This window comes from Salvelinus sp. IW2-2015, linkage group LG22 (genome assembly GCF_002910315.2).
Source record: "Salvelinus sp. IW2-2015 linkage group LG22, ASM291031v2, whole genome shotgun sequence".
Taxonomy (NCBI): Eukaryota; Metazoa; Chordata; class Actinopteri; order Salmoniformes; family Salmonidae; genus Salvelinus; species Salvelinus sp. IW2-2015.
Genome location: NC_036862.1, coordinates 17,826,195 through 17,848,312, shown reverse-complemented (window position 1 = coordinate 17,848,312; position 22,118 = coordinate 17,826,195). Strand labels below are relative to the sequence as shown.

Genomic DNA, 22,118 nt, shown 5'->3' with positions numbered 1-22,118 from the left:
CCATTACAATGAGCCCATCCTCCTAAAGCTCCTCCCACCAGCCTCCTCTGATTTCTGCAATATAATCTTTAAATCAGATAGATTGGGTCTGCATTGATGTGATAGACAGCCATAAATTGTGAAATGCAAGTAGGTTTATTTATAATACAGTACATCTATGCCAGTTGGTAATCGTTTTTTGGGGAAACACCAGAGGGCAGTAGAAGTCTACTCGGCCACTGTATTGCCAAATTCAATCTTGAGTCTTTTACACTCAAACGATAAGAGAAAAATCTTTGTCCCTGACTGACACCCTGTTCTCAAAAGAGATTATTGAAGGTTCCGACGAGTTCCCTAGTGAGACAGGAAACAGAGAAAGAAAGAAAGAAAGAAAAAGAGGGAGAGAGAAAGAGAGAGGAGAATGCTTTCCCTCCATCCCCTGGTTCCCTTCAGTCTTCAGTGACAGCTCCATTAATGATGCTGTTGAATAATTCATTATCCCATGCCGTGGCTCTGATCCTCCATGTTTTCCCTGTTTCCCCCCCTTGTCAACAGGGAACAGCCTGTCCACATTCCGCTCTCTCCTCTCATCAGCTTATCGAGGGGGAGAGATGCTCCTCTGGCAAAAAGCTTGACATACTCCCCTAACTCCACTGTTACGTAAGCCCTGGATGCGAGGACGAGGAGATACCTTGGCCCAAGTTCATCGTCAGACTCGGAACTGACTGAGGCTGCCTCCCAAATGACACCCTATTCCCTATATAGAGCCTGGATTCTGGTCAAAAGTAGTGCACTATACAGTATAAGGAATAGGGTGCCATATTGGATGGATGCTGAGTCTGACTCTGAACATGTCGGACTCTCTCTCTCTCTCTGACAGACTTTTTGCTTGTCTCCATTGGCTAATGTTCCAAGGCCAAACTCAAAGCAGGTGCTTTGGAATGTTTGCCAATAACATTTATAATGTGTTAGGTTTAGGGTTCGGGAGAGAGGTGTGTAATTGTGAATGAATGATAGGCCTATATCTTCAACTGAATACTTTGATATTCAATGGTTGTGCTTGTCATTGTTCATGTCTTTCAAATTAAATTATAAACAGTTCTTTTTTTCTCAGTGGTCATCAAAAATAAGACATCTCTTATCACAGGACATTCTTTTGGCATCATGTAGTGGAATTTTCCAGCAGGCTAAGTATTATGTATTCTGGGGAGCTCTGTATTGGAATTATAGTCTGTGGTCTTGTACAGATAGGGATTCTTCTCGTAAATTCCACCTTGTAAAGATTGGTATTTCGCAAATGACTCTCAGTCGAATAACTTATTTTTTTATATTCTGGGTTATATTGCTCGGTTACACTTGAGTGAATACTTTAGATTCTTGAGGAGGTCTGTATGAGGTATTATGCTGAACGGGGAAGTCTAAATGTTTATCCATGTGATGTGCTGCATGAGCAACAATTCAAGTATATTGCAACATAACGTTGGAGTAGAGTAGCTGTGTTACCCTGGGCCAATTCATTTTCATTCCAGTAGAAAGTCATAAATACATGCAGATGACTTTTAGACAAATACAGTACAAAGAAAGTAGAAAATAATACAGGTAATATTAATACACAACATAGCTGCAAAGCCATTTGATAAGATAATGATGAAGTTCTTAATCAAAGCTTACTAATTCTATTAATCATACTGTTACATTTAATAATGGATACTACCATACAGAAATTACAGATTTGTTTTACATAGCACAATTTGACAAAAATTGTACACATGTGAAATGACAACAATCATTATCTATTTGGTCGACCTGATGAATGTAGCGGCTGAACACGTCAATGGATTGCCTTCTGTGAATACAACTGACAGGTAAAGGCTATCAATTCCAGGTATAGTGCCACTCATTGACTGTAAGAAATATTGTGCTAGTTCCACTTTTAAAAAATTAGGCAACTATTTGCATCGGATTTTTGAGTATTTCCAACATTATGTATTTTTAAGTATAATATACTGTACTTAACTTTTAGTGTTTCACAAACACTAACATATTAAGTCCAGTATGAAAAAATGGCTAAGATCCAACTTCATTTAGATCAAATCCCGAAATGTTATTGTATATTAGATCTACTTAATCTTTCTGTTTAGTTAATATCTTTGATCGTGTCTTTGTTAAACATGGCTTTATGCTTGACATTGTATAAATTCTAGCAGGAATTGTCGAGCACAGTGCTCATTCTACTAGCACAAACTGGAGGTAAAGCTACAAGCATTGTAGCTTGATGTATTTGACCCTGTCAAGAGTGGCACGCATGATCTTACCAACGATCGAGAATGAACGATCGAGAATGGGTGGTCTCATCATTAAACGTCAATTTGTCCGACAGGTTTGATATCCGTTCATCATGATCCATTGCAACTCATAGCGTAACAAACTGTTTGATTCTAATATAGAAATCTGCTTGTCGTTCTTCAAACATGTAAACAACATTGAGTAAAAATATTGCAACGTTAAAACAAACACAATTACCCACAATCCTCTGAAAACAGAGCCACATGGCAAGTTGTTGGAAGAACTTCAAATTCTTAAGTTATATAAGTTAAGCACAATTTTCCTTGTCGTTGTTTTTACACACAAATGCTTGTTTAGATTATGCATTCATCTTATGTTTATTTTATTTTTTATTGGTTGAACAAGTGAAGTAGAGTACTAATTATATTCTTAAGTAAAGATGACACCAATTTTTTTTTAATGTCATAATAATTATATTTTCAAGTATAATTTAGTAACCACCTGAATATTTTTTTACAGTGTAGCTTTCATCTCTCAATGGAGGACAAAACGGTTGGGTTGTTTAATTGTAGAAGAGAAAAAAGATTGCCTTGGCAGTAGACACTTCTCCTTGGGTTATTAAGATGCTGGCAGGATGGAGCACCATGGAAACTGAGCACCTCCTAGACAATAAGGTGATTGTACGAGTAGAAAGCTCCCGATGTCTTGAACAAATGAGAAAATTGGGCACACATTTCCTTCCATGTCCACTTTCCCTATTCTATTCTTCCAGTTTAAGTGAGGTCTCTGTGGTTGGTGGAAAGAGCGCCCCCCCCCCCCCCCCCCCCCAAACACACCACACTCATAACCACACACACACACACACACTAAAGAAGTCAATGAAGAACAGGGTAGGAGCCATTTGATTCAGTCTTAGTGTCCTCTGAACAGTATGTGATAACATTACAAGACTCAGTAGCCAACACTTGGCAAAAGACACAGAAACAAATGAAGGCAAGGGAACCCAGTACAGCTCCTCAGGACTTTATAAACAATCTCTGCTTTATTCCACTGTAGAGATAAGAATCAGGCCACTTAAATGAATCCTGTTTAGCAGGGATCTCTCTCTGTCTTTGTATGACCTGCGGCTATAGTGTCACAGGGGCACAACCAGTTCCAGGAGAGGCGGCATAGGAACCTTCAATCATCTCTTCTGAGAACAGGGTGTCAGTCAGGGACAAAGATGCCTTTGATGAGGCTGTTCTTCTATACGTGGCAGCCGTGAATGAAGGCTGTCGGCACTGGTAATTAGAGAGAGGAACTATGGGTAACCAGAGGTCACATCCCGCTGCTCCCTATATTAACTGGGCTATGGGGCCATCTCCCTCAGCTCAGAACTCATTCACTCAGGCCCTATAGACATAAACTCAGGCTGCTCAATGAACCTGCTAGCTAAAAGTATATTAAACATTGTGATATGGGAAAGGGAAAGGGTCTATCTTGTCAGTTGCACAACTGAATGCATTCAACTGAAGGGCGTCTTTCGCATTTAACCCAACCCCTCTGAATCAGAGAGGTGCGGGGGGCTTTTCTTACCACTGAAACACACAATTTGTAGTTGTTGTTATAAATTAAAACAGCAAGTTTATCACTGAAAATGTTCATTACATGTTCATTACATGGAAGAAAAGCTAAAGAGACGTTTATTTTGCATCTGTTTTCCATGTTATTCTTAAGAATTGTCTCTAGGTCATTACCCCAACCCCCTGTATCCAAAAGACGGAACCCCCCCACCTGATTCCTTACAAAGAGAGGGATCCAATAGTTAGCCTTGCGGCCCCAGTCTCCTTTTCACATCAGCTGTCAATGTGACAGACGTGGGAACCTCCACACCAACACCAACACCAGCCAGCTTGGCCCACACTGTGGGAATGTCAGCCACCCACAGCAGCCAGCAGGCACTCCAGCCACCCCAGGCACTGGTCCTTTAAGGCCATAGCACCCAGGCTCCTCCAGGGCTGGTCTAATTAGTGGATTAGGGTGGGGTGTCTACATGCGCTTAGGCCGAATTCCCCCTCAAAGTCATGATCATGATCAAATCAGGCATGAACTTGCCTTCAGTTCACAGAGGGGGTAAAAGCCTATTTGGTCAAGTTGAGGTAATAGCTTGAGTTGCCCACGTCAGTCAAGCTTAGAGATTTAGGTTATGGAGAGGCATGATAAGTTAAAGTGTAACTTTAAACATGATACGTTAGTAAGAAGTAACTATAATCAACTAGATTTACTGTAATACAAAACCTAGTTATCTTTTATGTCAGTAAAGATGTTATAAGTTTATTTCAGGGATCCTTACTTCCATTTCTCCAGCAAACCCCTGTATGAGGAACACTTAATGTGACAGGTTGGATTCCCATTAATTTGATGGTATTATTCCACCAAAGGCCCTTTGAAGTCTTATTCATGCATTCATTCACAATTGTGATGATTCAACATGGATAATTGCGTAAAAGACCTATGGGTGAATTAATCCATTCTGGCCACCTAGTGGCCACCGTTTGATGGGCTCTGAACAGGCAAGACATATCCTCCAGATACTGTATAGTTTCTTCATAGTAATAAGAGGTGGAAAAAGCACAGACGGTTCATGGGCATTTCCTATCAGGTTATTATCCCGTTTTCCTTTTCTCTATACTTCTTTGTCCATAAAATAGCTTTAAAGACCAACTGAAATGTTGAAAGAAAAAAAAATCCCTCAGGACTGGAGTACATGTAGGCCTATCTGGCTTTTGTTTGGTGACATTATACAGTGCATTCAGGTATTCAGACCCCTTCGCTTTTTCCACATTTTATTATGTCACAGACTTATTCTTAAATGAAGAAGAAAATAAAATCCTTCTCAGTCTACACACAATAACCAATAATGATAAAGTGATGTCACGATCGTTTGAATGATTGGACCAAGGCGCAGCGTGTGTAGAATTCCACGTTTAATCAATATGAAACTCACCAAACAAAACAGAAGAAAATGAAAACGTGATGTTCTGGGCTGCTCACAGGCAGCTACACAAAAACAAGATCCCACAAACAACAGGTGGGAAAAGGCTGCCTAAATATGATCCCCAATCAGAGACAACGATAGACAGCTGCCTCTGATTGGGAACCATACCAGGCCAACATAGAAAATGAAAAACTAGAATGCCCACCCTAATCACACCCTGACATAACCAAATTGAGAAATAAAAAGGCTCTCTAAGGTCAGGGCGTGACAAGTGAAAACAGCTTTTATGACATTTTTGGAAATGTCTTTAAAAAAAGAGAAATACCTTATTTACATTAGTATTCAGACCCTTTGATATGAGACTCGAACTTGAGCTCAGGTGCATCCTGTTTCCATCGATCATCCTTGAGATGTTTCTACAACTTGATTGAAATCCACCTGTGGATTTAATTGATTGGACATGATTTGCAAAGGCACACACCTGTCTATATAAGGTCCCACAGTTGACAGTGCATGTCAGAGCAAAAACCAAGCCATGAGGATGAAGGTATTGTCTGTAGAGCTCAAAAGCAGGATTGTGTCAAGGCACAGATCTGGGGAATTGTACCAAAAACATGTGGCATCATTGAAGGTCCCCAAGAACACAGTGGCCTCCATCATTCTTAAATGGAAGAAGTTTGGAGCGCCAATACTCGTCCTAGAGCTCGCCGCCAGGCCAAACTGAGCAATCAGGGGAGAAGGGCCTTGGTCAGGGAGGTGACCAAGAACCCGATGGTCATTCTGACAGAGCTCAAGAGTTCCTCTGTGGAGATGGGAGACAACCATCTCTGCAGCACTCCACCAATCAGGCCTTTATGGTAGAGTGGCCAGACAGAAGCCAATCCTCAGTAAAAGGCACATGACAGCCCACTTGGAGATTACCAAAGGCACTTAAAGGACTCTTAGACCATTAAAAACAAGATTCTCTGGTCTGATGAAACCAAGATTGAACTCTTTAGCCTGAATACCAAGCATCACGTCTGGAGGAAACCTGGCACCATCCCTACAGTGAAGCGTGGTGGCAGCATCATGCTGTGGGGATGTTTTTCAGCGGCAGGGACTGGGAGACTAGTCAGGATTGAGGGAAAGATGAACGGAGCAAAGTACAGAGAGATCCTTGATGAAAACCTGCTCCAGAGCGCTCAGGACCTCAGACTGGGGCGAAGGTTAATCTTCCAACAGGACAACGACCCTAAGTACACTTCCAGGATTGGCTTCGAGACAAATCTCTGAATGTTCTTGAGTGGCCCGGCCAGAGCCTGGACTTGAACCCGATCCAACATCTCCGGAGAGACCTGAAAATAGCTGTGCAGCGATGCTCCCCATCTAACCTGACAGAGCTTGAGAGGATCAGCAGAGCAGAATGGAAGAAACTCCCCAAATACAGGTATGCCAAGCTTGTAGCGTCATACCCAAGACTCGAGGCTGTAATCGCTGCCAAAGGTGCTTCAACAAAGTAATGTGTAAATGGTCTGAATACTTACGTAAATGTAATATATATATTTTTAATAAAAACCTATTTTTGCTTTGTCATTATAGGGTATTTTGTATCGATTGATGAGGGGAAAAAACCTATTGAATCCATTTTAGAATAAGCTATAATGTAACAAAATGTGGAAAAAGTCAACGAGGTCTGAATACTTTCCAAATGCACAGTAAATGGTAGCTTTTTGTATGTCTCCAACTTCATTCATTAGCCAATAACATAGGCAGTGTGATGCCATTGAAAATAACATTAAAAACGTTGTTTCACTCCCCTGTTCCTCCGATTGTATTAAGCATAGCATTTGTAGCTTTACTACTGTCAGAATTTCCATTAAACTGATTAAGTAGATATTCCCTTAACAGGGTATATAAATCTTAACTTAAATCATGAATATGTTTTAATGTAGTACAGTAATGACCATGTGTGATCTGTCACAACCAAGGCTCTGGTATTCTTCCCTCAAATGATTGATTACTGGAATGGCCACACGCATGAGCTTGTTTTTGCAATGGTAAAACAGTTTTATTCTGCTCTGCCAGGCTTCAAAATACATTCCTTAGAATCCTCAACCTGAGTTGAAATCAGGACATCCAGAAACAAAGACAAATCTTTTGCACATGACATTTCCAGCATGGTGGGCATGTCCCACATAACAGATCGATACATTCTTCTTTCTGTCATCTCTGTTGTATATTTATTTGATTGGATTTGGTTGGATTTTGAAGGGTTGTGAATTGCACAGAACAATGTGTTTGGGGCTATTTGTGAGGCCTGCCTGTTCACAGAGAAGCAGCTGCTTCTCAAACTACTGGCACCGTCCCAATCTTGAAGTAGTTGATTTCCAGATGTTTCTTGGCGCTCTGACTTATGTAAGTAAAGAATACTTCACAGTGGGATAAAGCCTTTTCGAAGGTTGATGCAGTCTCAGTGCACCATTTGCAAAGTTCTCCTTATAGTACATACAGCCCATTGTGGATCAACTCATTGCCCTCCCACCAATACTGCAATTTCTCAAGTATGGTGTTTATCTACCCCCCACTCGCTGTATGTTTACACTTTCCAACACTGACCTCATAACCTCAAAATAAGTCAACATACTGTACAATGTCATGCCTTTTGCCTCGTAAAGACACTCACCAATAACAACTCAACTTAATTTGCTGTGTGAGTACGTTCTTACAGGTGGGCCAGTCAATCTGTTTTCTTGACGCATTTTGACAAGACTGAAAGAAAAATAACAACACTTGCCGAAATCACTTGTACCTTGTCTGCTAAGACACAGCTGTGTAGGTTTGGTTGACACACCTGTCTAGACCTAGACTAGACTTGCAACCGCCCTGAACAGGTGTTGTCGCTGGACTTGGCTAAATGGCCACAGCTGTTTACTCTAACAACACCAGCCTGGGAGGAGCCCAGCCATGGATGACATCACTGGCTATATGTCTCTTCACACTTATTCACTACAGACCTTAGAACAGAGCTGCCATGGAACAGCTTTTGCAATATAGAACTAAAATACTTATTCAGGGTTATGAGTGAATTGACTTCATTGATGAAAAGAAGTGCTCTAATTTAAAGAAATGAACAACGGTATGGTATTAATGGGATGAATCAACTCTGTTATAGAAACACCACCCAGGTATGGATGGTTCATGTTTGATTGTTATGCCATGTAATAATGGTAAATAGCCCACTAGAGGGCAATGGACATTGTATAACTATGCATAGACCAAAATGAAAGTCATTTAGATTGAAAGGTTACCAGTGAGCAGTCCAGTCCACTATTTTCAAGTAATTGCATGTAACAAACTTTTTTTTTCTCGTAATTTTCAGCGTTACCACATTCTTGTATGCGTCTAGTATACATTGTAGTATTTTTAAAAGGCCCAAAGCATCGACGAAATTGATTTTACAATCTTACAAATGATCAAATGATAAAAAACATGTCAGATCATCCTGGCTTCTTTATTTGTGCAAGGCCACATCTGACATCAGTCTCTTGGGAGAGGGACCCACATTCTTGCTAGGAGGATTCAAGCCACTTCCGACCACAACAGAGCAGACATCACCCTAACAACTAGCAGAGCTCTCCACTGTCACCCCTGGCCCTCTCTGCACTCTATTACCAGACAAACCTGGGTTCAAATAGGATTTGTTTCCTTCAAAATACCTTAGCTGTACTATAATGAGCTTGTCTGGTGCAGTGTAACCAATTGATTAATACCAAAAGTGCAAACCCTGTCCATCCGGCAACCCAGGCAGGCTCAAGCCAACATTCAAAGTATTTGAAGGGTTTCAAATACTATTTGTACCCAGGTATGTTACCAGGCACATTACAATAACCATTGGTGGCCCGGTTTAGTCAAGCAAGAGGTCTTTCACTGACGTCCGTTATAGAGAGTAACTCTGGTTGTTTAACTGCAGGGAGAACAGCAACAACATACACATTCTAAATATCATGTCATTTTAAATCTTTATAAAACACCTCAAATCTTTCGAAAGACCATAATCATGCACTTTCATTTGCTCCCGGTAAAAGGTACACTACAGGTCACAAGTTTTAGAACACCTACTCATTCAAGGGTTTTTCTTTATTTTCACTATTTTCTACATTGTAGAATAGTAGTGAAGACATAAACTATTAAATAACACATATGGAATCATGTAGTAACCAAAAAAAGTGTTAAATAAATCAAAATATATTTTAGATTTTAGATTCTTCAAATAGCCACCCTTTGCTTTGATGACAACGTACTCCACACTGCCCTTTCCAACCTGGACAAAAGGAACACCTATGTGAGAATGCTGTTCATTGACTACAGCTCAGCATTCAACACCATAGTGCCCACAAAGCTCATCACTAAGCATCTCTCTCTGCAACTGGATCCTGGACTTCCTGACGGGCCGCCTCCAGGTGGTAAGGGTAGGCAAGAACACATCTGCCACGCCGATCCTCAACACGGTGGCACCTCAGGGGTGCGTGCTTACTCTCCTCATGTACTCCCTGTTCACCCACGACTGCGTGACCAAGCACGACACCAACACAATCATTAAGTTTGCTGACGTCACAATGGTGGTAGGCCTGATCACCGACAATGATGAGAGAGCCTATAGGGAGGAGGTCAGAGACCTGGCAGTGTGGTGCCAGGACAACAACCTCTCCTTCAAACCCTCAACGTCAGCAAGACAAAAGAGATGATCGTGGACTACAGGAAATGGAGGGCCAAACACGCCCCCATTCACATCGACGGTACTGTAGTGGAGCAGGTCGTGGGTTTCAAGTTCCTTGGTGTCCACATCACCAACAAACTATCTTGGTACATACATACCAAGAATGTCGTGAAGAGGGCATGACAACGCCTTTTCCCCCTCAGGAGACTGAAAAGACTTGGCATGGGTCCCAGATCCTCAAAAAGTTCTACAGCTGCAGCATCGAGAGCATCCTGACCGGTTACAACACCGCCTGGCAACTGCTCTGCAACCGACCATAAGGCCCTACAGTACATCACTGGGGCCAAGCTTCCTGCCATCCAGAACCTACAGCGGTTAGAAAAAGTTAACCCTTTATAATTCCCTGGATTTCTGCATAAATATGTCATAAAATTTGATCTGATCTTCAACTGAGTCACGACAATAGACAAACACAGTGTGCTTAAACTAATAACACACATTTTTCTTGTCAGCTAACCTGGAGTCCAATCAATGAGATGAGATTGGAGATGTTGGTTAGAGCTGCCCTGCCCTATAAAAAAAGACTCATAAAATCTTTGTTTGCTATTCACAGAAGCATTGCCTGATGTGAACCATGCCTCGAACAAAAGAGATCTCAGAAGACCTAAGATTAAGATTTTTTGACTTGCATAAAGCAGGAAAGGTTTGCAAAAGTATCTCTTAAAGCTTTGATGTTCATCAGTCCACGGTAAGACACACTGTCTATAAATGGAGAAAGTTCAGCACTGTTGCTACTCTCCCTAGGAGTGGCCGTCCTGCAAAGATGACTGCAAGAGCACAGTGCAGAATGCTCAATGAGGTTAAGAAGAATCCTAAAGTGTCATCTAAAGACTTACAGAAATCTCTGGAATATGCTAACATCTCTGTTGGCGAGTCTACGATACATAAAACACTAAACAAGATTGGTGTTCATGGGAGGACACCACGGAAGAAGCCACTGCTGTCCAAAAGAAACATTGCTGCACGTCTGAAGTTCACAAAAGAACAGCTGGATGTTCCACAGCACTTCTGGTAAAATATTCTGTAGAGAGATTAAACTAAAGTTGAGTTGTTTGAAAGGAACACAACACTATGTGTGGAGATGTTACGTTCCCCAGTTTCTGTGTTGTTGTGGGTTTGTATGTGTGTATGTGTGTATTTCAGGAAATGGAATCCTGGATTCTAAGCAGTTGATTAGTCGGCTTCATCGACGATTGGAGCTCTCAACTCTCCCTCTCGTCAGGGGAAACAACTGTCTTCAATTACCAACTCCTTCTCCAGCTGGATAAAAGCCAGTGTTCCTTTGTTAGGAGGAGAGAGCTTCTTTGATGTCCTGTGTTGGTTGTTGCCCAATGACAGTTTTGTTGAACGTATTTTGTAGCCGCTACTTCTGAGGTATGTGTATGCCAATAGGACTTAGTGGTTTTGATTATTGAAGTTGTTCACTTTAAGTTAGTAATAAATCTGTTTTATTTGTTTCCGGGGGGGAAGGGGAACGCACCGTGGAACTGTTTGGGCAAGAGGCCTGCGGGCATACATAACCCGTAGTATTTACTGTCTATGCACACTAGGTAAGACCTGGGTGGACCACCCCCTGTATTTTTGGTTAGCGCGCCAGGAGGTGCTAAAAGATTAGGGAAGGTAGGAGAGGGGACTCTAACTTTTACTTTCTTTGCTTTGGTTCCCTCCAGCCCCTTTTCCCCACATTACTGTGTTAAGAATAGGCGTACGTAACATGATGGGGGCTCATCCGGGATTATTAAATCCACAGGACCCTGCTGCTGAGCTCTCGGTGACTGAGGTGTGGTGGTAAGGTTGTGAGTTTGGATGACTTGTTTAGTTTACGTATGTTCAGTAGGCTGCTGTGTACAAAATGGCTGCCTCAGCCATCCAAGTTTATTGAAGCGCCCTCTGTTGGTGGAGTTGTGTAAAGTTGACCATTACGGACTCTTCGTACCTGAGAAAGCCCTAAAAGCTGAGTTTTTGGTGCTAGTCAGGGAGGATTTAGTGAGTAAACAAACTTTCTCGTTGAAAGATGAGAGGGAGGCTTCAGGAGACGGGTAGACCTTCCGATGCCAAGTCGGAGGACGGTGCGGAGGAAAGGGTTGCTCGTACACCTTTACATTTCCCCGATTCAACCCTTTATCTTCTGCTTCAGGTCGTTCAGACGGGACCGCTAGGCTAAAGGTGAGGCTGGCCCGTTTGGAAATGGAGCAAGAAGATAAAGAAGGCGTTAGACAGCTGGAGCTTGCTTCAGAAATTAGGAAGATGGAATTAGAAGCCGACAAGGTGAGGATCCAACAATTGGAACTAGACGCTGACTCCAGTGTGACTCCACAACCTTCCCATCAAGCCCACTTCGAAGTGAGTAAAAATATTGCCTTAGTCCCTCCATTTCGGGAGTCGGAAGTTGATTCCTATTTCTCTGCTTTGAGCGTGTAGCCACTGCGCTGCATTGGCAACTTGGTTTGGCCGCTCCTGTTGCAATGTAAATTGCAACAATGTAAATTGCAACAGCAGTGTGAACGCTTGTGTAATTCGGATATGCTGAAAAAGTTACCCTCTCAAATGGAACAGTTAGATAACGATTAAGCGAATGATCTTATCCTATGATAAATAGTTCTCAATGTGTTTCAGGATGTTCCAAGTTGCACGTCTATCTTGGAACATGCAGTGGGTGTTTGGAACGCTGCTCCTATACGTCAGCATCCGTACCGGGTTAACACTAAGAAAAGGGAGGTAGCTTATTTATTACAGAATGACATGGCAAAACCCAGTAACAGCTCCTGGAGTTCCCTGTGTATTCTCGTTCCTAAGCCTGACGGTACGTCCCGCTTATGTATGGACTATCGTCGCCTAAACTCCGTTACAAAATCTGATTATTTTCCTCTACCTCGCTTAGATGACTGCGTTGATATAATTGGCTCTGCTGCTGACGTTAGTAAGTTAGATTTGCTAAAAGGTTATTGGCAGGTGCCCCAGACCTCTCAAGCTTCTGACATCTCGGCTTTCATTACACCTGATAACTTCGTACAATACACTGTGATGCCCTTTGGCATGTAATGCACCTGCTACTTTTCAGAGCGTAGTTAACATTGTGTTCGGATGTGCCAAATTGTACTGCTTACCTTGATGATGTGGTGATTCATTTGTCTACTTGGTCTGATCATATCGCCACCTTGAAGGGTGTTTCAGCGGTTGGAGAATGCTTCTTTAACCATCAATTTGGCCAAGTGTGAGTTTGGGAAGGCTACTGTGACTTATTTGGGGAAGCAAGTGGGCCGAGGTCAAGTGCACCCAATAACTGGCAAAGTGGAAGCAATTGTTGCTTTTCCTGCTCCCACAACTCGCCGCCAGGTGCACAGATTCCTGAGGATGGTAGGGTACTATCGTACGTTCTGTAAGAATTTTTCGATGGTAGTAGCTCCCCTTACATCTCTGCTTAGTCCCAAGGTACCATTTAAGTGGTCCCAGGAATGTAACTGCTTTTGAGTCCGCCAAAGCGCTTTGTAGCGCTCCAATGCTTGCCGCCCCCAACTTTGACAAACCTTTTAAGTGTGAGGTAAACGCTAGTATAGTGGGGTGGGTGCGGTTCTCTTGCAGGAAGATGAAGGAGTGGATCGGCCTGTCAGTTTCTCCTCCCTTAAGTTCAACTTGTGTCAGTCAAGGTACTCCACCATTGAACAAGAGTCACTGGCTTTGCTAGCCTTACAGTTCTTGAGGTATATGTGGGCTCCAGTGCCTTGCCTGTTCTGGTCTTCACGGACCATAATCCTTTAGTGTTTCTTAGGCAAATGTACAATCGGAACAGCCGCCTTATGCGGTGGGCTCTGATTGTAGAGGGATACAATTTACAGATTCACTATGTGAAGGGTTCGGCGAACGTGGTCGCCGATGCGCTATCACGGGTTTAGTAACTGGGGGTGCATGTTTTTTGTTGCAAACTGGGAGTTTGCACATTTTGGGGTGGGCGTGTTACATTCTCCAGTTTCTGTGTTGTGGGTTTGTATGTGTGTATTTCAGGAAATGGAATCCTGGATTCTAAGCAGTTGATTAGTCGGCTTCATTGATGATTGGAGCTCTGAACTCTCCCCTCGTCAGGGGAAACAGCTTTCTTCAATTACCAACTCCTTCTCCAGCTGGATAAAAGCCAGTGTTCCTTTGTTAGGAGGAGAGAGCTTCTTTGATGTCCTGTGTTGGTTGTTGCTCAATGACAGTTTTGTTGAACGTATTTTGTAGCCGCTACTTCTGAGGTATGTGTATGCCAATAGGACTTAGTGGTTGTGATTGGTAAGCTGCTCTGACAGCTGATTAAAGTTAGTGAGGGAGATAAGTCTCCAGCTTCAGTGCTTTTTGCAATTCGTTCCAGTAATTGGCAGCAGAGAACTGTCAGGAAAGGCAGCCAAAGAGAAGTTGGCTTTGGGGGTGACCAGTAAAATATACCTGGTAGAGCACGTGCTACGGGTGGGTGTTGCTATGGTGACCAGTGAGCTGAGATAAGGTGGGGCTTTACCTAGCAAATATTTATAGATGACCTGGAGTCAGTGGGTTTGGTGACGAATATGAAGCGAGGGCCAGCCAACGAGAGCATACAGGTCGCAGTGGTGGGTAGTAAACGGGGCTTTGGTGACAAAACGGATGGCACTGATAGACTACATTCACTTTTCTGAGTGTTGGCGGCTATTTTGTAAATAACATTGCTGAAGTCGAGGATCTGTAGGATAGTCAGTTTTACGAGGATATGTTTAGCAGCATGAGTGAAGGCGGCTTTGTTGCAAAATAGGAAGCCAATTAAATTTTGGATTGGAGACGCTTAATGTGAGTCTGGAAGGAGAGTTTAGTCTAACCAGACACCTAGAATGTGGACAAATACCTAAGTCAGGACCATCCAGAGTAGTGATGCTAGGCGGGCGGGTGCGGGCAGCGATCGGTTGAAAGCATGCATTTAGTTTCACTAACATTTTTAAGAGCAGTTGGAGGCCACGGGAGGAGTGTTTACTCTGTCTATGCACACTAGGTAAGACCTAGGCAGACCACCCCCTGTATTTTGGTGTGTGTGTGCCAGGAGGTGCTAGAAGACTAGGTAAGTAGTGGGTAGGAGAGGGTAGGAGAGGGGACTCAAACTTTTACTTTCTTTGCTTTGGTTCCTCCAGTCCCTTTTCCCCACATTACCGTGTTAAGGAAGAATAAATTCCCTGTAAATTATATTTTTCTCTGCCTCTGTCATCCTTCCCCGCACCTACGATCACATACTTTTTTTCACTCCACAGGGAGTTGCGATGTAACGTTCCCTCCAAGAGGCATACGTAACAGGAGAAAAAAAAGCCACAGCACACCAACATCAACCTCATCCCAACTGTAAAGTATGGTGGAGGGAGCCTCATGGTTTGGGGCTGCCTCAGGGCCTGGACAGCTTGCTATCATTGCCAGAAAAAATATTTCCCAAGTTTATGAAGACATTTTGCAGGAGAATGTAAGGCTTTCTGTCCGCCAATTGAAGATCAACAGAAGTTGGGTGATGCAACAGGACAATGACCTAAAACACAGAAATCAACAGAACGACGCCTTCTGGAGTGGCCCAGTCAGAGTCCTGACCTCAACCTGATTTAAAATGCTGTGGCATGACCGTGTGCTTCACACCAGACATCCTAAGAATATTGCTGAACTGGTTGAGTATATTGCTGCCGAAGGAGGGTCAACCAGTTATTAAATCCAATTCACATACTTTTTCCACCCCACACTGAATGTTTACAGTGTGTTCAATAAAGACATACACGTAGAATTATTTCTGTGTCATTCGTTTACGCAGACTGTCTATTGTGACTTAGATGAAGATGCGATTTTATGACCAATTTATGCAGAAATCCACTTAATTCCAAAGGGTTCACATACTTTTTCTTGTCACTGTATATACTAGACGGTATGAGGCCCAAAAAATGGTCAAAGACTCCAGTCACCCAAGTCATATACTGTTCTCTGCTACCGCATGGCAAGCAGTACAGGAGCGCCAAGTGTAGGTCAAAAAGCTCCTTAACAGCTTCTACACCCAAGCCATAAGATTGCTGAACAATTAACCAAAGTGCCACCAGGACTATTTGCATTTTTTTAACACTGTTTTATTGACTGCATTGTTGGTTAAGGGCTTGTAAGCATTTCATTTGAGTGATTTCGCCTGGCATAGAAAATGTGCTTGTCGGGACACTGTTGTTCAGAGCAGTTAGCCAGCAACACAGCTAACACAATCACTTTAAACTGAAGCTGGAAAGACTGCAAACTACTTGTGCTTTGTTTCGTTCTACCTTTTTTCAATTGACATTTCTTTGTATATATCCATTAAAATGATGCCAGCTGATTCATGATTTCGACAGGCTGAGAAATGCTGCCTCCGTCTGTCCAGTCCCGACTCCTGACACGTTCATTCCAGCTGGAGATCGAATTTGAATATTGAAACAACGTTGCAAATGTCAGAGAGACAGACAGCAAGGTTAATACAAATCTCCTCTGTTGAAAACAAAATGTTAGTCTAAAAGAAATGTCTAGATCCTTTATAGTTGAAATCAAGGTTCTAAAGTGCCTCGCTGGGTTGATGACCGTGGATTGTGCAGTTAGATGAAACAGTAAATAGGCATTTTGTCATAGATTTAGCCGGTGGTAACTTGAGGAATAGACACCGTCTGGAATGCGGTTTTAACCATTCAGGATTAGACCCACCTGTTGTATAATTCTATATAGCTGTTTGATGAATACAAACACCAGGCCTTAGTCTGGAATGGGCAATATGTGTTCATCTACTAACATTTTCTTAGGTTGAATCCTTTCTATGATTAACCTATTCATATTGAAGTACTTGTTACACATGGCTCATAAGATCTAAATGTAATTCTGATGCATTATGAATACGGTATTCATATGTATTACTGGAAAATTGAGCATACAATTTGAGGTTTGATTGTTTATTGCTAATCTGGCAGATATAATCTTTTTCCATCATCTCCATCTAAATCACTGTAAGAAGGTGTTGGACATTGCGGTCGCTACTTAGGAAAATGAAAGGGCTGTTCCACATTGGATTTAGGGAACAACCTTTAATTGCATTCATTACAAGAACAGTAAATCTACTTGTACATACTTTCTTAAACCCCTTGAAAACATCCATATATCACTGAGTAGAAGGTGTGTGGTTTAATGACGGGTCGCCACCGGCTACACTATCAAAGTCAATATCAGCATGTGAAGTAGCTAGCTAGCTGTAAAATTGCCTAAACAAACTGCACTATAAAATGTAGGAGTCTATCTCACCGAGTTCAACTTGCAGTTTGAACCTGCTCAGAGTGAGTGCAGAAGAGGTTGCTATAGCAAGAACAGCCCTTTCCCATGTTTCCCAAAGAGACACAGGGTGCATTGCGAGATAGTACTTGAGGGAGAAACTAAGTTGAAGAATTTGGTACACTGTTTAGATTGAGCACATCTAAGAAAAATATATATTTTGTCATGAAGATAAACAGATGGATGTGTTCAAGACAAGTATGCCAATACCATCCTTTGATTTGGCGATCTGGAGTGCAGGTAATTGTTTCAAAAGCATTAAGAAATGAGTGTGTTATGCCCCATTTCCAATGAGGAAAACCATGTAGTTATGACGCAGTCCTACATGATTTCCTGATTTCACAGATGGACCACTTAGAAGTTAAATCATGGGGRAAATGTGTATTTTACCCACTGATAAAACATAGGCTTTCAGGAAATTGACAGTGGATTATCCTTTTAACTCAATAAAAAATATATATAATTCAAACAGTAGTATGTTACAAGATGCTACTAAATTAATTGTGGTGTAACACAATACTTCATAATGCAAAACAATATTTTGCTGATCAGGAATTGTATAGGCCTAATAGATACTGTAGCTATGGCAGGAAACAATAGAAGAGGGTGTCTTCCACCATCAGTTTTGGTATTGTATCTGCACTGTGCACATACTTGGCAGAGGTACTGTACATTTCAATCGTCTGCCAAGATGAAAAGAGCACCTCATGATTCCTGTAAATTATATGCAGCTGAGGGTGTACTGTTGACCATACAGTATATGCTTGCTGACATGAAGACTACTGGAAACTGTCACAGGTGTCCTAGTTTTTTTTTTACTGATTACTGGTGTCAGGTTTAGTTTTCCATCACTTCCCAAAAATGCTATGGAAAGAGTCTGCCGTGAAATAATGGAAAATAGATAGACTTATAGAACTTCCAATACTTTCTTATGTCGGCTTGCTTTATCATATAAACTCAGCAAAAAAGAAACGTCCTCTCCCTGTCAACTGTGTTTMTTTTCAGCAAACTTAAAATGTGCAAATATTCGTACTTACATAAGATTCAACAACTGAGACATAAACTGAACAAGTTCCACAGACATGTGACTAACAGAAATATAATAATGTGTCCCTGAACAAATGGGGGTCAGAATCAAAAGTAACAGTGTATCTGGTGTGGCCACCAGCTGCATTAAGTACTGCAGTTCATCTCCTCATTGAGTGCACCAGATTTTCCAGTTCTTACTTTGATAATAAACATTTCTTGAAAGCATTGTTTACTAATGGGGAATGCAGTCAGAGGCTATAAAGTGCAACAGGTCGTATATCAGATTTTTTCAGATGTCCAGGAGCAACAAGAGAACAATGATTTAGAAGAGGTGGTATCTGAAGAAGATGGGGAATAATACAACCCAGAGCACGATGTATCATCTTCAGATGAAGAAATCCCCAAGCTGAAAGATACATTTTTGGCAAAGAACAACAAAATAACATGGTCATTGTCACCATATGACAACCAGGGCAGGATGGCAGCACAAAATGTCATAAGGATGACCCCAGGGCCTATAAGACATGCAGTTGCCCATGCCCAGGACATCGCCTCAACATTCTACATGTTCATCACACCAGCCATTGAAGAAAATCATCCTGGAGATGACAAATTTGGAGAGTTTCCGTAAATATGGAGACAACTGGAAAAGGATGGATGAGATTGACCTGCATGCCTACATAGGGCTGCTAATCTTAGCGGGTGTGTATAGGTCCCGAGGCCACATGTAGTCTCTGGGATGCAGACAGTGGAAGGGKGATTTTCTGTGCCACGATGCCACTGAAAGTCTTTCACACTTTCTCAAGAATGATACTATTTGATAACCGTGAGTCAAGACCTGCAGCTGGGGCAGGCAAGAGGAGGAGATGCCAATTCYGCCTCCAAAAGAAGGACTGTAAAACAAATACTATGTGCTGCACATGTGAGAAATACATCTGCAAAGTCCATCCACACCCACTTGTATACTGTCCTACATGWGCYAATTAGAGTTRATTGATTTATGTTCCTCACATTTTAGTTTATCTATTATCTTACTTTATTCTTATTTATTGTTGTTGTTTATACACCTTGTGGGTGGGGGCAATGGTTAAAATAAAAATGGGAGAAGACTAGTATTTTGTAGTGTAATTCCTCATTGTACATTATAAGAATAYATCACTATGTTGCCAAAAAGAGTTTGACTTTTGTTTCCCCTTCAATAAAATGCATTCAAAACTACTTTCTGCACATYTCTKCTACTTTCTTAGGCTATRCAAGTGCTATCTCTTGCTAAAAACCTCTACTTTAGAAAATAAAAYTATGACAGGTGTTGTAATAAAAACGAGTGGTGTCCACTGATTAAATGCAGTCTTTCTGCATTGTGAGGGAAAACCCAAATGTTCAAAGTTTGTGATGAATGACAGGTTGTTTCTTCATGCAACATAGATTTGGGGTTTAAAATTCAATGAAGCTGCTTTATTTTAGGGGTTTRGTGAAGGCGGGTCATTTTTTTACCCTTAGGACAAGGGGAGTATACAGAATGTTAAGACTACACAAGGGTTAAGTATGTCTGAATCCAAATACTTTTAGACTTTTACTCAAGTAGTATTTTACTGGGTGACTTTCATTTTTACTTGAGTCATTTTCTATGAAGGTATCTTTACTTTTACTCAAGTATGACAATTGGCWACTTTTTTCACCAATGTCCAATCCTGACTTGGCCATTTACAGGTGCATTTTAGTGAATCTCACTACACCAATTTGACTTCTTAATTTATCTAAGCAGGTCATAAGAAACCATCACTGTTGGTTTCCGATCAGAAGTACTAGCAGCTCCTGCAATGTGTAAAAACTGAGGAATGGCTAAAACAGTTTGAAAGTTGCAGAATGCCTCTTTAAAAAGCAATTTAAAGAATATCAGACCGCTTATACCAGAGAGCACAAAATGGGATTGAGAATGAGAGACCACCTTCAATATTCTTACCTCATATCTATTCCCCTTGACAAKGTCTGGCTGCTTCATGTCTGTGTTAACTTAACATTTAACCCTGAAGATACATATCCACTGTTACGTCCGTCGTTGAATGAGTRAGACCAAAGCGCAGCGTGGAAAGTGTTCATGATMATTTAATAATGAAACACCAACAAAACAATATAAACGAACRTAAAGTTCTGCAGGGCTCTCAGCTACTGTGCAAAAACAACTTCCCACAAACTAGGGTGGAAAAACAGGCTGCCTAAGTATGATTCCCAATCAGAGACAACGATAGACAGCTGCCTCTGATTGGGAACCATACCCGGCCAACAAAGAAATAGAAAACTAGAATGCCCACCCTAATCACACCCTGACCTAACCAAATAGAGAAATAAAAAGGCTCTCTAAGGTCAGGGCGTGACATCCACGGTATCCATTTAAACACCATAACCACAGAAGACACACTCCAGAAAGAATCTGTAAATGGAGACTATGTCAAATCATTTGAGGAAAATGTTATTAACATGCGGATTAATAGCAAAGACCTCTCGGTGACCCATAATGAAAATAGATTCCTCTTCACCTTTGAAGATTAGGTTCTAATAGGACATGATCCCGCTGGCTGACGTCAAAATCAAACTACAGTCCAATTGTGTGGATAGTGTCCCTAGCAACGGTGATCAACAACAGAATCACAATAGGAGTTAAGCTAGTACAGTCAAAGATGKAGCCAAGAACTTGATCCCAATAGTGTTACAAAAATAACACATTACTGGAAACACTTGGGAATAGTTGATAGGTGAGTCATGCTTTTATCGCATATTACTTTTCACTGGAAATGTCCTCTGGTCTGGCAAACAAATGCTAACTCCCTCCTCTATTACTACCACGTGTACTTGATCAATGTGAGGATTCATTATAGCATGGAAACTGACTAGCTGGAAGTGGCCTAAGTACTATCACATTATTTAATTGACCATGTATGATCAGTGTTCAATTTAATAACACAAAAATAACAGAAAACATTACATTTGATATTTAAACTGTACATAATTATTCAATGGAATTAGYTTTTCTGTATCCCACCCGGGGGTTAATCAGTTTAGTCAGGTAGAACGCGTGAGTGACAACCGTGTCAGTAACATTGACAGTGCTCATTGGTTTTAAAGTTACCACAGTTACACTGTGAAGGCARAGACGAAGTAGGATTCATAACAGAGACGAAGTAGGATTCATAACAGAGACGAAGTAGGATTCATAACAGATTCATAACAGATTCATAACAGCTCCGGTAAGAGCATTGCCTTTTATGATCTTCCTTATAAACTAGATGCTGTTTACAAATATAATGACAACACCCACTGGAGGGGAGTGTGACTTGTTTCATTTGATCATATTGTAAACTGGTCTCAACTTCTGTCACAGGTATCATATTCAGATCGTTTTTCATCAGTCCCCCCCTGACAGTATAGCTCAATAAGATGACAGGTGGTGAAATATGGTCAGACCCTATTTTTGTGTCAGTGCTGATTCTATCAAAATGCTTCAAACATTTTCTGTGATATTATACAAAATTCAGTGAAATTCAGTATAAATTAGCGTTTATATGCAGTTAAGTTTCTTTTTTGAATCAATTGGCATTCAAGAGCCCAAAGGGAGTTACAATATATTGTTTTTACATAAATCGTCAAATCTTATTAGAGATTTTGATTGAATAGGGCCCTTGGTATTTTCTGTGTAGGTTTCTCGGTCTGTCTCTGACGGGTTGTTAAGTGGGAGCTCCTAGAAACCAGGACCTGCTTCTCAGAAAGGGTTTCACTGGACACAACACA

General features: G+C 41.5%; 1 protein-coding gene across 1 annotated transcript in view; it reads right to left on the bottom strand.

Annotated features, from left to right (window-relative positions):
• Window positions 1-20,515, bottom strand: part of LOC111949674 (POU class 2 homeobox associating-factor 2-like) — a 49,735-nt gene extending 29,220 nt beyond the window's left edge. The window contains exon 1 of the mRNA XM_070434083.1: window positions 20,296-20,515. The gene's annotated coding sequence lies outside the window, so the exon portion shown is untranslated. The remainder of the gene's footprint in view (window positions 1-20,295) is intronic.
• Window positions 20,516-22,118: the final 1,603 nt, after the last annotated feature.